At 38.1% G+C, this 13,316-nt stretch overlaps 1 pseudogene; it reads right to left on the bottom strand.

Annotated features, from left to right (window-relative positions):
* Positions 1–10,912: 10,912 nt before the first annotated feature.
* Positions 10,913–12,991, bottom strand: LOC115851555 (matrin-3 pseudogene; annotated as a pseudogene).
* Between the last annotated feature and the right edge of the window lie 325 nt (positions 12,992–13,316).

The following is a 13,316-nucleotide window of genomic DNA, read 5'->3' as shown; positions in this document are numbered from 1 at the left end:
TGCAGCCAAAAAAACCCCCAAAAAACAAAACAAAACAAACAAAAAACAACAAAAAAAAAAACGATTTCTTATACCAAATCACGAAAAACCATTAGTTTGGTACATTCAAGGGCGTCTGACTTGAACATAGTTGCATTGTTTACTGAAGCAGGTCAGAGTAAGCAGGACTCAATGTTTATTAATTGATTATATGAAGAAATGAATGAGTACATGCATGGCTACATTCAGAACTTAGAATATTCTAGTATATGTCTACTTCTACTTTTTTGAGTACTTGCTTCTGCTCTGGGAAGTAAAGGAATTTTAATCAGAGGATGGTGTTGGTGCTTGCCTAGATTCCTTTTGTTAGCTGAAGCACCCATCCTACAGGGGCTCCAGGTGTTAACTACTAACAAATCAAAGCTTCCCCTTTCTCTTATAGAGAAATTCTCTTACAGAGAATTGCCCTAGGTCAAGAGGCAGCCAGGAGCCACCTGACCTGCCTTGGAGGCTATACCTTCCCAAACTTGGCCAGTGACTGACTGACACAGGAGACCAAATGTCAACCCCCTCACCTCAAGGTGAAATCTGTGGTGTAATTCCTATTCCAGAGCTTCTCCATGGGATCAAAGCTATTGTTTAGCTGAGAATACGTCCCTGCCAGCTTTATTTTTCCCTGCCTATTCCTCTTCCCTCACGCCCCCCACCCCACTCCTGAGAACACTCCTCCAACAAGGCATTTGAACAGGTATCTCCACCTCTGACTCTTCTAGGGAACGTGGTCTCATCGATTGCACACTCAGAGCTACCAAGACCACATGTCAACATGAAATGGAGCAGGACCTATGGTCCTTGCCCTCCCCACCCCATGTCCTCAGCCTTCCTTTTTTCTGTGGAAAAACTTTAGCCAAAGAATAAGTTTAATCAGAGAAGTGAGAAAATGCAGGAACAAAGGAAAACGGTCAAAGGAGACCAAATAATAATAGTTTAGTCATTAAGTATAGTCAAGAACATTTAGTTCCTCCTTAAGGGCTATAGATAATATTCTGAGCCATATCCTGTGAGCTGTCTTATAGATACTGAAACTCCCACCAGGTGGAAGAAGTTAACTACATGATGACCAGGCTGTGGCCATGACATAAGATGCCACAATTCCGAGAACTGGCCTCAAAGAAATGGAAACAAACTGACCCTGGAACTGAAGATTAACTGTACCTGACACAGTCAAGATGACACTGGTCAGACCACTGATGATGACTGTCAGAGCTGACTATACCGTTTCTACGTGTAGCCCCCTCCCTCTGTCTACAAAAGCTCTTGTCCCCTGATTGTCAAGGTCAGGGGGAGTTGGCCTTTGGACAGGTGTCCACCCTCCCCCCCTCCACTCTCCAGTTGCCAGCATCCAAAATAAAGCAAACTTTCCTTTCCACAAACCTGGCCTCTTTATTGGCTTTTGAGCGGCGAGCAGTCGGACCCCGCTGTTGGTTACAAACACTGGTGTCTTTCCCAAGCTTTTCAGAAAAAAAAAGGAATGGCACAGCATCCCAATCGCAGATAATTCTTTTTTTTTTTTTTTTTTTTGGCCGCACAGATGCGGGATCCTAGCTCCTGGACCAGGGATTGAACCCGTGCCCCTGAAGTGGAAATGCGAAGTCTTAACCACTGGACCATTAGGGAAGTCCCGCAGATAACTATTCTCCAGTTGTTTTGAAGTCACCGCCCTCATCTTACTTTAAGCTTTTACTTAAAGTCAGTATTATCAGTAAATCCTTGGGTGAAAGCAATGTAATGGTAAGACCTGAGGACTGGTATTTGTAGAATGGTAGACTATACAGCTGGAAAGGACCTTAGAAGTCATCTAGCTTAACTTCTTATTTTACAAATGTGTTGATTGTGATACAAAGACATGATTTTCTCAGGGTGATACAGTTAGTGAGTGGCAAAGCTGGGATAGAACCAGGTTTCCAGTCTACCATTTTAGTGTTTTCTCCAAACCTCTCTCTTTCTTGTTAGTAACTGTGCTTACATGAGGGAATCTTAAAATTTGGGTGCTATGTAGGCAAGCTGGAAGAAATACCTTTTAAGCACTCAACATCATAAAATATTATTAAAATAAATTTAAGAACAATGTGACTGTAGGATGCTTGCTATATAGATCTTTATTTTTGAATCTTCTATAAAAATTAACTGAATTTTCTTGCTAGGGATAAATGCATTAATAAGACAAGATCCCATTTTCAGGAAGTTTTGGGGCTACTGTAGTGCTATAAGCAAGCTGTGGAGCCAGAGAGAGGTGGTAATTAATCTTACCTGGAAGAACCAGGGAAAGGTTCCCAGAGGAGGTAACATTTGAGACGGTCCTTGAAGAGTGAGTAGCATTTTGATAGGTAGAGAAGAGAGGACATTATAGTTAAAAACAATAGAATGAGCAACTGCACAGATATTGGAAAGTCTGGGGCATGGAAAGCCTTCCCATGTGGCTGAAGTAGGTACATCTCAAGAAGAGAGGCTAGGAGCTTGACAGTTTGGATGAGATTGCTATGAAGGGTCTGGGATGCTGTACATAATGTTTTGTCTCCTGATTATAATGCCTTTCCATTCCTTCCCCCAATTTTCACCTCCGCATAAATTGTTTTATTCTTCTTTAGTTCTCATAGGGTATAGCACCATGCTGAATGCTTGGTAATATACACTTAAATCAAATTAGAGAAGGGGGAAAAAGAGAAGACACCTGCAGCTGTCATCTTCATCTCCTTTCTCGGGTGTTAATGAAGAGAAATAAGATACAAAATCAGGAGATAAAACTGTAGCTTTGACACAAAGGTTAAACTGTCAATTCCTTAACTAATGAAGAAAAGAACCTGACATATTGAGCTTGTACTACTACTATTAACTATTACTGTTACTACTAAATATGTAAGCACTTTAGAATTGTCTAATTTAATTCTCACAATTTGCTCCATGAGATATATAACTGTAATTATCTCAAGTATAAAAACAAGAAACCTCAGGTATAGGAATTCAGTCACATGGCTAAGGTCACAGAACTACCCTGACATGGAGCACTATGAACAGTTTCATCTGTGCAAAGGCTTCCAGGGTCGCATTCAGGATACCACATTATATTTAGTTGTCATATTTTCTTAAGCTCTTCTTGGCTGTGGCAGTTTCTCAGACTTGTTTTTGATGACCCTGACAGTTTTAAAGAGTATTGTTTAGGTATTTTTTAGAATGTCCCTCAGTTATGGTTTTTCTGATATTTTTCTCACTATTAGATGGATATTGTGGGTTTTGAGAGGAAGACTACAGAGTTAAAGTGCTGTTTTCATTGCATCATATCAAGGGTACATACCATTAACATGACTTAAACTACTGATGTTGACCTTGATAACCTGGTTGAGCCAGTGTCTGTCAGGTTTCTCCACAGTAAAGTGACTCTCTTCTTTCTCTCTTTCCATACTGTAATTTTTGGAAGGATGTCACTATGAATAGCCCACACTTGAGTGGGAGTCATGCTCTCTCTCCTTGAGGGCAAAGTATCTACATAAATTACTTGGAATTCTTATGCATGAGAGATTTGTGTCTTCTCCCCCACTTATTTATTTATTCAATCATTAATTTATGTTATTATGAACTTACAGACATTTATTTTATACTGTGTTATAATCCAACACTATTTTATTGCTCAAATTGTGCCAATTTGGGCCATTGGGATATCTTTTAGTTGGCTTCTGTGTCCCTTTGACATACCCCCATCATTGCAGGTTTTTGTTCTATTTTGAGCACTTCCTTACTTTCTGACACTACAAGATAATCCAGTACATGTTGCCTATTGCCTAAGCCAGTCCTAGAATCAGCCATTTATCCAACGATCTCTTGTTCCTTTTACTGGAGAAGGATCTTAGAAACCAGGTCTGAGTGCTAGTTGTGCTCTTTGCTTTTGAGGTGTTATGGCTTCCAGGCCCTCTCAGCTGATAGAGCAAGGAAATACCTATGTGTATACTGACCTGTGAATATATACATATCTAATAAATATTTCTATATGTAACCGTCTGTATCTATATTAAGCTAAACATGAGTTCATACTGATATCTCCAACTTTAATCCACTACCACATGGATCATCCTTGCCTCCCCTACTTATCTGTAAACTCTCACTTCAGCAGTGAGACACTGGCTCTCACCACTTGCCATCTATTTACTTAATTTTTCAATTCCAATGTAATGGATAGCAGTATTTAAATTGTTAACCTATACCACTGTGGAGAAAAAAACTTTATCAACTAGAGTGAATTGCTTATGTACATTTTTTTTTGCCTTTAGTTTTACAAACTCCACATATTTGCAAAGTTCTCAGGTCAGCATATTTCCCCCTCATCCTCTCTTATACTTTTCCTGCCCTTTGCCTGAAGTGGGATTCTTTAATTTTTCAGATGGTTTGGAGTCTCAGAGGTGGGAGTGAATGACAAACGACATGCCGAACACCTACAGTGGAGCTTCTACCAACAGGATTGGGTTAATGTCAGAAGGCGTGAAGGTGTTCCAAGTCCTTTTATTACTTTCCTCAGGGAAGAAATTGTGGGCCCGTGGTGGTTAGACCCACTCATAATCCTCACACCTCATTTGGGGCACTAGGAGCAAGTTTCTCCTTACCCTTCACAGAAACAGAAAAAACAAAACTGATACCTAAACCAAGCTGTTACGAGCTGAGGATTTACACACTGCAAGAAATTCTCTTTCCTAGCAGAGATAGCAGCCTATTTTCTAGGAAAGGGCCATAGATGTTGATACTTCTCTGAGTAAGAACAATAGACAAAAATCATGGCTCCTTAAGTTCACCTACATCCCATGTGGAGGAAAGAAATCATTACCTGGTGGTGGCAGATATTTCAAGTTCCGCAAATGAGATTTTTCTGAGGGTCTCCCGTAAGACATTCATCTCTTTGCACTAAAAAGATCACTCATACACACACAAAAAGTTACAAAATATTTTCAGAGTCAACTAAATAACTTTGTGGATGAACTCATCCACACAATGAAAAGTTCTTGGGTTTTAAATTCCACATTTAGGGAGTCCTTTGGAAAAACACAATAGGATGGTTTAGAAATCAGTCTAGTCTAGGTGATTCTGGGAACACCCTCTTAGAATGCTAGTAATGTTCTCACCATTCTCAAAACAGTCCCTTAAGTACTACATTTTGAAGTGATTTAGGTTGTTGTTCTATGAGAAATTTGTTTTCTAGGTAATTTCCTATGGAAGTGGCAATTTTCATTCAACTACAGAGGATGATCCTGTTAAAGCCTCAGTATAGGTCATCCTCAGGAGAATTACTTATTGAGATGGTGAAGGAAATGTTGCTCCATAGCTACCCCATCACGATTGTTACATGATGATCATTGGATAGATTTCTTCATAGATTGGCCCTTTTAGTGCCTTGCTGGGATCATTTCCCATGTGTTACTTTTTAAGGTGACCATGAATTTTAATGGATATGTCTGTGTCCCTAGGGTTCACACCCATCAGCCCTATTATGTCCCTAGAGCAACAATGGATAAATCTGATAAAACTTTCTCAGGAAGCAACCAGATTCAACAATAGGATTTATATCTATTAGTTTTGCCAAATACATATAATATATATTAAATAAGTTACAGTATATAACATAATTATCTATCAATCTGATTCAACAATATGACATATCTATTAGTGTTGCCAAATATATATGGTATATATTAAATAATTTACAGTATACAATATATATTTCTCCATCAATCTATTTATCATTACTCTCTGCAGACAGCCTCCATTGTTTTGTAGCATATGTGAGTAGAAATTACATGTTCTTAGACGCCCTTGTCCAAATTTTCCCTTTATAAGTCTGAAACACCCTGACACACTACGTTTTTCCTCACTTAAGAGAAAATGTAGAAAAAAGTGACTTTTCTATTTTTTCTCAAATAAATTGCAGCAAGATTTATGTGTGCAATACTCAGTAGCTGTAATAATGACAGCTCTAGCCAGAAAGCAAGGTGAGTAGGTGGATTGGGTAGAACATAAACAAAATACAGTACAAATATATTATTTGTATTATTGAGTATAGGATTGTTTTAAACTTCATACTGTGAAAATTGATTTCCTTTCATATGTTTTGTTATTAATTATTACATGCCTTAATATGTTTTTCTATTTGGGCAATTACCAGTAATATAATGTTTTACTGTTTAGAGATTAAATATAAGCCTTGATTAAAGAGATGGTATAATCTAGAGGTTAAGAAGGCAGGCTCTGAAACCTGACTACATGGTTTTGAACATAGCACCATTATCTACCAGCTCGTATTGTGTGACCCTGAGCATGTTATTTATCTTTTTCCTGCCTCAGTTTCCTCTTTGGAAAAGTAGGGAAAAACGCAATTCTACATCATGGAGTTGTAGTGAGCTTATCAAATTAATTAATGTGTGTGAGATGGTTTGAATAAAGCCAGGCACGGAATAAGTATTTAATAATGTTAGTTACGCATTACTGCGGTCTTACAATGCCACAATCTGTTTTAATTTGCGTGAACTATTCAGTACGTGTAACCAATAGAAGACACTGAATATATCAGTTTCTTAATCATCTGGATTATTATGTTAGGGCTTACAATAAAACTTGGAAGAAAATGAAAAATAAGACTAATTTTCTTTGAAATTATAAATTAAATATCTACCACCTCATAGAACAATAATCCATAATCTATGTTGTCATCCATATAAAGTTGGACCTTATTGTTCTCACTCTGAAATCAACCTGAACATGGTGTGTAATTGGAAAACAAACACACAAATGAAAAACATAATACAACATTCCTAAAAATTTAAAAAGCAACTTAATTCACCAATGTAACCCCCCCCCCAAAAAACCGCCAAAGAGGAGATTCAGTCATAACATACCAACAAAGTTCTTTGAATCCTCTTTTTTACCTATCTTTTAGAGTCCTGCCCCACATGGTAGAGAAGATCAACCTAAACTTTCATCCACAATGCTTCAAACATCCCCTAAAGCGAGTCTGGATTGATCTTTAACTTTCTTGCCCTCCATTCCTTTATTTTTTCTTCTTTTCCATAATTTTCTTTTGCAAATCTTTGTCATCTCCAATTTAAAGCAATCCAACTGGCTCTGACTCCTTTCAATTCTTCCCTTGCCTGGTAACTTGACTGCCTAAGACCCAGGAATTTAACAGGCAAAAGAGAAATATTTTTAGTGGGCAGGGAAAGAAAGAGGATATGAAAATATCTTATTATTTTTTTTTCTGCAGCAAATGGAGTTGTAAAACAGGAAAAAATCAGAATAAATGATAATTAATATAGACGTATACTTATATATATATATTAATTATCCAGTCCTCAATTATGCTTACTATTCAACTGGCAAAATAAATATGGAAAAATAACTGTAATTACAAATTGTGGCTTCTTTAGACATATGGCAGGCTTAGTAAGACTAAGCTCTACTTTCAGAAAGAAAATGAGGATCAATTGATCCTAGTCAAAAAATGATATTTTACACCTTAAAATAGTTACATATTAGTGGTAAGTATAATTAAGCATGTGTTTTGGATAGTGTCCTTTAACTCCAAAAGTTGACAAAAATAATATTAAAATGCTGTTTCATCAGAATATTTAGTTGAGCTACCCTTTTTGAATCTTTGTATCATTTTTTGAATGATATTCCTTATTTTGTTTAAACAAAAATGAAAGAATGGAGAACTTAATGCCTTATCAATCAGGTGATTTTTTAAAATTCAGTAAGAAAGAATTTCTGCTACTTTGAAACATTCTATTGGAAAGTGAAAGAGAAAGGAAGGGTCAGAATAGCAATACTGACTAGTACCCAGTTCAGTAAATCTTATTTACTTTCCAGTTTCTCTGACACAACTTATTCTGATACCTCATTTCATCATGAGAAAGTATAATCAGGAGTGGATAATTTGATACAATGTTATTACCAAGTGATAAAATGTTTGATTGCTTTATATTATTGCCTAAACACATCCCAAAATGAGTTTTTAGATTAGGAATACATTTTGAGGTATTATATTATGTTATAGACTGTGAAGTCATTTGAAAAATGTTTGAGGTTTAAATGAAGATAAATCAATAGTTGAAAATATTGTTCATATAAAAAAGCTAGGGATTTTATCCTAGGCATGAGACTGACACTTCTTTTGATTCATATTTACAAACAACTTATTGAAGGGTCAAAAATACAGGTTTCTCTGAGCATACCTTTGAATATTTAGAAGAAAGTTATGAGCATGTTGTTATTCTCTACCACAAGGAAGCATTTTTCTGAAATACATTGGTCCTCTAAAATAAAAGCGAACACAATCGATAGCAAGAGTTTCTGAACCTCAGCCTAGTATCTGACTATTTTGCTGCAAATTATCAAACTTTTATTCAAAGCCTTACCAGCTATGTATCAAAATGCATTATTTGTCTTCACTTTTTGCCTTAGACAACAGTTTAAAGTAGATCTAAGGATTAGACCTTTGGGAAAAAATAAATCATTCAGTTCTTCCCTGTATAACTTATTGTCTCCACCACAACTACATATTAACAGTTTTTCATAGTGAGTATAAGTAGTGCTTTATGTTTAACTATGAGAAAAGTTAGCCCAGAAAACAAAACAATGGGCTTCCCTGGTGGTGCAGTGGTTAAGAATCCGCCTGCCAATGCAGGGGACACGGGTTTGAGCCCTGGTCCGGGAAGATCCCACATGCTGCGGAGCAACTAAGCCCGTGCACAACTACTGAGCCTGCGCTCTAGAGCCTGCAAGCCACAACTACTGAGCCTGCTGAAGCCCATGTGCCTAGAGCCCGTGCACTGCAACAAAGACAAGCCACAGCAATGAGAAGCCTGTGCACCACAATGAAGAGTAGCCCCTGCTCGCCGCAACTAGAGAAAGCCTGCACGCAGCAATGAAGACCCAACACAGCCAAAAATAAATAAATACATTAAAAAAGCAAAACAAAACTGTTGCTGCATGAGAGGATAAGTTCTCATTTAGGTACTATTATAAAATCTGAGCTATTTAGAGAAAATTCTGTACCCTTAGCCAAGTTGTCAGATAATGTTTTAAGACTTATTCCACAGGGCTATGCTTAATTACTGTTAGTCACGTTCAGTAGCTTCTGAAGATATATGCAGAATATAAAGTTGTGTCATAAATTATGGTCATTACCACAGGAGTGACAATACACAGGATACAATTTAATAGGCATTTTTATGCTTCTCTTCTATTGGCTGCTTTTTACACCCATATGAAATTATTCTTCTGTAATACTTAAAGGAAAGGGAAGCAAGGACTTGCCTGGTGGTCCTGTGGTCCTGTGGAAGGGAAGCAAGGACAATCAGGTGGCCCGGGTTTGATCCCTGGTCAGGGAGCTAGATCTCGTATGCATGCCACAACGAAGATCCTGCGTGCCGCAATGAAGACCCAGCGCAGCCTAAATAAATAAATATTTTTAATGAATAAATAAATAAAAGGGAAGCAAAGAGTTCAACATAGTGAGAGGCAATTGTGGTTCTCAACTGCCAAGACTAATTATGTGTTTTGTTTCTGCCGAAAACCAAACAGCAAGATACTGAATTAATAATGGGCAGAATCTTGGTTGTCATTTACCGTTTACCCACAGGTCCCTGAGGTTGTCTGCTCTGTTCTGAAATGTGAAGTAGCTGATGGCAGGGTATCTTCTTCACTGGGATTCTATTCCTTCCTTTAAGTCTATCTAGTGCTACTGAAAAAGAAATCACTAGCCCTAACAAATTTGCCCTGAGGAAGCTCTGTCTTGATATCAAAAAGTAGGACCAGATTTTTGGTAGGCTTAGGCTAATTAGCAAGCAACAGAAGAACATATAAAATCTGCTTTTTTTCATTGGTTTACTAACTTGGAGAATAATGTTTCCAGATCACTGACTATTGGACAAGGTAGAGACATTATCAAAGATTTTATGAATTATTATAACATCCTTCCCCAACCTGTCAAGCTAAGAAAAATAATGAAGTATTGATAGAATAAATTAATTATGTGACATTAGGTAGAACAGTGTAAGTTTGCATTTACAATGATTAAATTTGAAGGAACAAATTTTCTTTTACCTTATGCTTTTATTCTAACATTTGAACCGAGTTTTTTGTTTGTTTTTTTTAACTGCTTTTTTGGGGTTCTTGATTCTTTAGTTAGTAAGTGGATAACACTGTATTTTATGTGTCTTAAAAGCACTTTTTTCTTTCCATATGCCATGGCTTGTAGCTACTTGAATGCAATTATAATACTATGCTAGTCTTTTCCTTATGTCTACTGCAAGCAATTGAAGTGGTGATGAGTATCAATGACCATTGTTGTTGTATTCTATGTCTTGAGAGTTGAAGTAAGGCCTAAACATGATTCGGACAAAACTACACAGGAAGCCAATGTGACACCTATTACATATATTAAAAATACAGAGATTTTGGATTCTATCACTATCTTTGTAATCTGTAAACTGTAAAAGTGCTAGGTTTATAATTTTATTCATACCACTCTCATGTCCTTCTTGCTATCACTTCTTGGATTAAAAAAAAAATTGGTTGAGGAAGCAAAACTCAGTGACCACCTTTCATATTTTACTGCTATTAAAACCTTCAGGGCTTATATGATTTTCTTTGTACAAGTAAATATATTACTGTAGACTTTATCTTAGAGATAATTTGTTCAAATAAGCAAATCAATAAATATTATTGAGTCAAGGAAGGTGAGCTACAGTTGGCTGATTGCCAAGAAACCTCACAGGACTGCACTACCTTGGAGAATTTACTACAGCGTGACAATAAGGTCTGACGCAGTGTTTCAGGCTTCTAAGATTTAAAATATTTTTGTCAATGGGCCACAGTTGGAAAACCAAAAGCTCACTCAAAGTAGATCAAGCAAATCAGATTCAAGAAGTATGTTAGGTTCTTGTTCTGACTGGTCATCCTTTGTATCTTTTTCACCATCTTCACCTGACTTCTCTTCTTGTTCTTTACCTTCAGTTGTACTTTCAGTCTTCTGGGAACCATCAGTTTTGGATTCCTTATCACTTGGAGATTCTTTGCCATCTGGAGAGTAAGATCTTCTCCGGGATTTATCTTTTTTCAGTAAGTCAATGCCTCTGTTGGGAGTCCTAAGTACCAATGTTTTGTATTTTTCAGACAGGTCAACTTTTACATATCTCCCTTGAAACCAAAGGGCCTTTTTCAAACAGTGGTCAACCATTGCCATTGCATCTTCTCTGGTCTCCATCTCAATAAAGGCCTTTATTCTTTTATACTTCTAGGATAAATTAACTCTCACTGGCTTGCCAAATACTAATGCTGGTATAGCTGTATAATAATCCACTGCAACCTGAGCATCTTCTGTGGTTGCCATTTCAATAAATGCCTCATTAATTTTATTTAGAATCAGATGATTTGAATAATTCCAAATGGTTCCACCAGCTGTAATAGTTGATATCTCAAGTTTTTCCCTTGCCAGACATCCATGATGTGAACAACTCGGCTAGTTCCCACTCTGCATGTGTCTTGGTCCTTGCAGGTTTCCATTTCCAGCACCCAGACTTCCTCTTGGTCCAACTGTTGATCCCCCAAGATGAAATGAGGGAGGTGGAGGTCCCAGAATTCCTGGTGCTGGGTTTGTACATTGCTGCAACATGAATGGATCACCCATTGTATGTCCTATATCATTGTTAGGGTTCCATTCTGGGTAGATTTCAAGAAGAAGCTGGCATCAACAACTGTGACTTGCTCCATCGATATGTTGACTCCACTCCTTATTAGAATGAACTGACAAATCACATATAGAGCACAGATGGGGATAACCCTTTGGTAAGAGTCCATGGAAGTCTTCTATATTGCTACTTGGAGGAGCACTCCTCTTTTTCTCAAACAGAGATCTCTCTTGTAAGAGGCCAGGACCATGTCCCATTCTCTCATACTCACTGTCAAATTTATGATAGTTACGTGAGGTCTCACCAAAAAAAGAATCATCCCTACACCTTTCTCCATCTCTTAAACTGTCATCTTCATAATCCATTCTGTCATAATAACCAGATTGCAAACGACTTCCACGGTCATAACCAAGCACTGGGTTGAAACTAGGACCATGATCATCAAAACTATCTCTTCTTGGGCTTCCCTGGTGGCGCAGTGGTTAAGAAACCGCCTGCCAATGCAGGGGACACAGGTTCGATCCCTGGTCTGGGAAGATCCCACATGCTGCGGAGCAACTAAGCCCGTGAGCCACAACTACTGAAGCCTGCCCGCCATGCTCCACAATAAGAGAAGCCACTGCAATGAGAAGCCTGTGCACTGCAAAGAGGACCCAACACAGCCAAAAAAAAACCCCCCCAAAACAAAAAAAAACTATCTCTTCTAAAGTGCTTCTTTTCTTTCCAATCGTCCCTAGGTACTCTGTATGGTGGCTCCCATGTAGCAGATCTGCCATCTCTACCATAACTCAATGTAGGGCCTTCTTCAGTTCTCCTCCTTTCAAGTTGTAGAAGGATTGGGGGCAAGTTCTCAGGAGTAATCTTGTCCTCTGGATAACGACTCAGTTCATCTAAGTCTCTAGCAGACAGACCAAAGCTGGCCAAAATGTTACTGGGCTGGTATGCACCTCCACGGTGCTGAGAAGACAAAGGGAGGGGACCTCTACTTCCAATGTTAAATACAGAAATCAAATTATGGGAAGAAGTACTAGCAGAAGACAGTGAACTATGGGCTCCTTGTTGATTCAATGAAGAACTCATTCCAAGATTTGTCAAAGTAGCAAGGTGTGCAGTACCCTGGTTCATCCTTCCAAGAGACGCTGGCATACTTAAAGACTGGGTAGCAGCAGCAAGAAGGCCTATTCCTGCTGCAGACAGGTCACGCCCACGGCCCTGCGAGTCGCTACCAAGAGACGACTGCTGGAATGACTGGGACATTGTAGAACTATCTCTTGTCTAGTTTATAGATTAAATTTTTTTTAAAAAAAGATGGCTAAAAAGAAAGCTCAAACTAGAAAACTAGGTTAACTTTGCTTCAAAAAATGGTAATGCCAAGAAAACGGATCAATAATGACTGTAGAATCTTCTTCAAGCTGAGAACCAGCAGACAACTCTCAGTCCCATTTCAGCACGCGCCAGGCCCCTCCCCCTACTCAGCGCGCGCGTCGCTCGCACTCTCAGCAGTGGTCGTTGTTCTCTCGCGATAATTTTTAAACAATATTTGAAAAAGTGGGAAATAACTTACGGAATAACAACTTTGTGCCAGGAACTATGCTAGTTGCTTATGTGCCA

Source organism: Globicephala melas, chromosome 14, assembly GCF_963455315.2.
Source record: "Globicephala melas chromosome 14, mGloMel1.2, whole genome shotgun sequence".
NCBI classification, from domain to species: Eukaryota; Metazoa; Chordata; class Mammalia; order Artiodactyla; family Delphinidae; genus Globicephala; species Globicephala melas.
Note: the sequence above shows the minus strand (reverse complement) of the source record. Positions and strands in the feature narration are given on the sequence as shown.